Here is a 5,592-nt window from a genome sequence, read left to right on the forward strand (position 1 = left end):
TTACAAAGAATAAGTCCTGGGGTCGATTTGCTCGACTAAAGGCGGTGCTCCATCCAGCATGGCCGCAGTCAAATGACTGAAACAAGTGAAAGAGTAAAAGAGTAAAGTAAAAGAGATGATGATGATGATGATGATGATGATGATGATGATGATGATGATGATGTTGACCATGGCAAAGACGACTATGATGGCGCTGGCTGGCGCTGGCTGGCGCAGCTGCTGACGATGGTGCTGATGCTGATGATGACGATGGTGATGATGCTGACGAAGGCGTTACTTCTGCTGACGAGTGTTGTGTTACAAACGATGGAGGTATGACTTTATAGAACAATGAAACCGAAGGCGTTGAGGTTTTGCCTCGCAGCTTTTTTTTACAGTTACTGTTGAGTTTTGGCCAAATCCGAGGGAAAGGCCTAATTAATGGGTGGACACAGTTCATTCCTTCCGTCTTTCTTTCCTTGCTGTCTTTCCTTCTTTCTTTTACCCGCCTTCCTTCTTTCCGTCCTTCCTTCTTTCTTTTACTTTACTTCCTTCGCTCCTTCCTCCCACCTTTTCTCTTTCTTTCTCTTTTTCTGTCTTCCTCTCTCTCCTTCTTTTCTTGCACGTTTCTCTTCTATCTTTCTTTCTTCATTTCTTTCTTTCTTTCCTTCTTTCTTTCGTTCTTTTTTCTTTCCTTCTTTCTTTCTTTCTTTCTTTCCTTCCTTCCTTTATTTCTTTCTTTCTTTCCTTCCTTTCTTTCTTCCTTCCTTCCTTCCTTCCTTCCTTCTTCTTCCTTCCTTCCTTCCATTCTTTCTTTCTTTCCTTTCGTTCAATCGACCTTTTCATTATCTTCTATGTTTGCTTATTTCTTTACTCTTATTTTTGTTTTTTTCTAACAATTGTTTTGTTGTTGCCGTTATTGATTATCATTATTATTATTATTATTATTATTATTATTATTATTATTATTATTATCATTTATTATTATGTACCAGCACCACCACCACCACCACCATTCTTGTTGCCTTTATCCTCGTCATCATCATCATCGTCGTCGTCGTCATCATCATCATTATTACTGCCATTATTGTTGTTGCTGTTGTTGCTGCTGATGTTGTTGTCGATAAGATTTTATAAATATCCTCACGACACTATTGAGTAGTCAGAACCATAAATAGATGCACACATCGCTGCACATCATCTATTATGCATACATGTGCCTGTTTATGTGTGTGTGTGTGTGTGCATATATGTATATGTGTATATGTGTATATGTATATGTGTATATGTGTATATGTATATATACATATATATATATATATATATATAAGCTCACACATATTCCGAATTCTCAAGGTGTCCTGTGCAGTGATGTGTGTGTGTGTGTGTGTGTGTGTATCTTCGTATATGCATGTGTGAGTCAGAGTCATTGCAAAATACACACACACACACACACACATACCGACAAACAGACAGACGCACATACATAGAGTCGTAGAGCGAGGTCAGAAAAGAGCAAGTGAAGGAATAACGAGGTCAAATTGATGAGGTCAAATTATAGATTTTTTAAGATCGATCAATATATAAATTAATTAATCCAGACAATATAAAAAGAAGGAAAAAAAAATCACAGAAAGACAAAAAAAAAACAAACAAACAAAAAACAACAAAAACTAATCAAACTAATATCAAACGAAGATATATCGATTTCTGTTCTGATCGCAAGGTCAGATGTCCAAGTGCATGAGTGTTGATGTGTGTGGGTATGAGTGTACGTGTGTGTTTGTGTGCGTATGTGTATGTATGTATGTTTGTGTATGTGTGTGTATATATATATATATATATATTTGTGTGTGTGTTCGTTGGTGCAAGTGGTTGTGTGTGTGTGCATGTGTGTACATGTGTACGTATGCCTGTATGAGTGCATATATGTGTGAGTGTATATGTGTGTGTGTGTGTGTGTGTGTGTGTGTGTGTACGTGTGTGCTGAAGTAGATGACTTAGGTGATGGTGAAGTAGGACCGAGGGAAACACTTTACTTATTGTTTATCGATAATTATGTTTAATCAAAGATCAGCCAGGATTCGAACTCAGAAACTCGATGGACCTAATAAACTCATGATTATCGATGAGCTAATTGAAGGCGGGTGGCGGTGTGAGGGGTTGTTCTCTTCGCAGTTGCTCTTTCTGCCTACATTTGCAGTCAAATCCCTCTCAAATTGAATCAATCTACCTTGTTTTAAAACAAAAGGAGGAAGATTCTATAAAGTAATCCTAGGTACATGTTGTTGGCACTCCGTCGCTTACGACGTCGAGGGTTCCAGTTGATCCAATCAACGGAACAGCCTGCTCTTGAAATTAACGTGCAAGTGGCTGAGTACTCCACAGACACGTGTACCCTTAACGTAGTTCTCGGGGAGATTCAGCGTGACACAGTGTGACAAGGCTGACCCTTTGAATTACAGGCACAACAGAAACAGGAAGTAAGAGTGACAGAAAGTTGTGGTGAAAGAGTACAGCAGGGTTCGCCACCATCCCCTGCCGGAGCCTCGTGGAGCTTTAGGTGTTTTCGCTCAATAAACACTCACAACGCCCGGTCTGGGAATCGAAACCGCTGCCCTAACCACTGGGCCATTGCGCCTCCACGGTCCTAGATACATAACTGAATATAAAAAGGTAAAAATAGCTGATATGGTCGCGGTTGGAGCACCTTTGATCATAGATGTGCTGTGTAGTGGCTTGACAGTTATGGTAGCGGAACGCAAGCTTCTTGAATGGCCTGTCATGGTGGACAGGTCAAAGGATAGAGTTATAGGCCAGCTCTTCCCAGAGGTAAAAATGGGTTTGCATGGGGCCATGTACATACATACATATATGCATGCATGCATGCATGGTTGTTGTCTACTCTTTATAGAGTCTGACCACCTCTTGTACATACACCTTAAGTCTGTCATGGCGTCTGATAGCCTTGGACCCTATATATCTATCTATCTATCTATCTACACATTTACATCCTATATGCATATATATATGTGTGTGTGTGTGTGTGTGTGTGTGTGTGTGTGTGGAAGAATTTACGAAAAAAACAACAGACGAAGACAGGTGGTGTAAACAACAAATGGATGTATTAGTATAACGCTCGGGAATAGAGAAAGTCTTTAACGTTTCGAGCCTACGCTCTTCAACAGAAAGGAAGACAGAAAGAAACAAGGAGAAAAAAAATATAAATGTAGTGGTCAGCGATCTATCATGTCGAATGCCGATATATATGTGTGTGTGTGTGTCTGTGTGTGTGTGCGTGTGTTTATATGTGTCTAAATATATAATTAATCATTTGCAGGATCGAACGGAATCAAGGTATTTTGATTATAAGGAGACCAAGATAAGGTCAAGTATAGCATATCCGTGTATCAACAATTACATGGACACTCACGCATATATTAATGCATATACCGATCTGTCCTACCACTTACATATACAGGCACGTAAATTGATCAATATACTCATCGATATAAATATATAAGTACATGTAAAATCACATACAGACGTACTCCGATATGCAGTTTCACGAGCTATTCTAAGTTCCAGATCCAACGTAGGAAACGTTCTAGGTATGGTGTAAAATAAATAAGAACACAAATGGCTTGAGATTCACTACAGCTGTTTCAGACGCGTTTTTTTTTTTATTATTGGTGGGCAAATCAATTACATCATGAAAGAAAAATGCCGTTTTCAATCAGATGAATTAAAATTTAAATGTAAAATTTAACATTTAAGATTTAGCTCATAAAGAATATATGTGGGAGATGTGTGTCGGCATATGCCAATGACGTCACCGTAGTGGTGTCGGAAAATAAACATATCGAAATGATCGGCACTGTTCTCAGGGACTACGAGGCAGTATTAGGAGCGAAGATTAACCAGGAAAGTCAGTGGGCTTGTGGCTCGGCACCTGGAGAAGTAAGTCCATGCCGTCCAACTGCGTCGTTGGGCGGTGGACGGAGGGACCGGTTAAATTACTCGGGGTCTGGTCTGGTCTGGTCCAGACCTCCAGATGGACAAAAACTGGGACGCGGTAACGAGCAAGGTGATGACTCTCACCCAGAAATGGGCTGAGAGGAAGCTATCCCAGAAAGGTCGGGAGAGGTGGCTAACGCGTACATCGCGTCCGTCATCTACTACCGTTTGACTGTCGTATCTTGCCCCGGCGACCGTCTGATTATGTTGGAACGTATACACTTATGCTTCTTATGGAAGGGACGCCTCTCGATGGTCAGGCGGTTGTTGTTGTTGTTTCTGCTGCTGTTGTTTTTGTATTCTTTAGGTATCAGGTCGGCTCTAAACAAAGAGACATGTTTAAAAGTGACGACCAACTATGGCGACAACAGCAACAGCAGATAAACAGGCTTGTAATAACAATGGTTGAACATAATTACTAAAGCGATAAGAGGCCATCGAGAACTGTGACGAAAGCATTTAGTATCGAACGAAAAGCATTTGCAAATGAAACCATGGTACACTAAAGATAACACAAATTGAAGAATGGTGTGGGTGGAACCGTAAATGAAGCGTAGTCATGTGACACAATGAAACAGAATAGAAATAAAAAGATGAAAATAAATATAAATAATAATGGTGATAATAAAGAAAAAAGAGTAATCTATTTTTGTAGGACAGAGTAATTTTGTTTCGATCTGCCGCCCAACTAAAAATACATGTTGAATCTAGCCATTGATAAGAGGTATCGACCTGCTTCAGAAATAGTAGCCACGCCTAACTCGAATGAATAACATTGCATATTGTTAGAAAAGGCCGCTCTGGATAATGTGATCTTATAGGAGAAAAAAATGGAATGACCACTGCTTGAAAGCCTTCAATCATAGGCGTTGTTTATCTAGCCATTTATAACATGCTGCAGAAAGAGTAGCCAAGTCTCCCTCAAATAACACTAGATGTGGTCTTCAGTCTCCTACTCATGGGAAAATAAACGAGATGATCACAGCTGGAAGACTGTACATCATAGAAATAGTATCCAAGTCTCCTTCAAATAACACGAAAATGGCCCGCTGGATAAATTAATATGGCTCTATAGCAAAAAAGAGACGGTCGCAGCTGCAACATCTTCGATCATAGGTCCGGTCTATCTATACAGGTAAAGCAGGCATCAAGTTACTACAGAAACAGTAGCCAGGTCTCCCTCAAATAATGCTGTACTGCCTTCGAAAAGAACACACTCAGTGATCTGGCCTTCAGTTCTTGTGTACATAAAATAGTTAACATTCGCTGCTTTGTTCCAATGAATCTAACGCTCTTAGCTTAGTTTTTCCTTGTGGCTGGCCAGATTGGAGCAATCTCGAGTATAACCATCCGAAATTGCAAAGATAATCTGGAACTCGACTGAGGAAAGAAAACTACGAATGACCCGTCCTTGTTTTCTTTGTATCGTCTGTCTGGATGTTTAGCGTTCTTGTCCCATTTGATAGATCGCTGACCAAACCATTCAATTTTTTTTCTCCGTGTTTTTCTCCTTGTTTTCTCCTTATTCTTTCTATTGAAGAGCGTAGCTCGAAACGTTAAAGACTTTCTCTATTCCCGAGCGTTAAACTAATACAT

The sequence above is a fragment of the Octopus bimaculoides genome, chromosome 21 (genome assembly GCF_001194135.2).
Source record: "Octopus bimaculoides isolate UCB-OBI-ISO-001 chromosome 21, ASM119413v2, whole genome shotgun sequence".
Taxonomy (NCBI): Eukaryota; Metazoa; Mollusca; class Cephalopoda; order Octopoda; family Octopodidae; genus Octopus; species Octopus bimaculoides.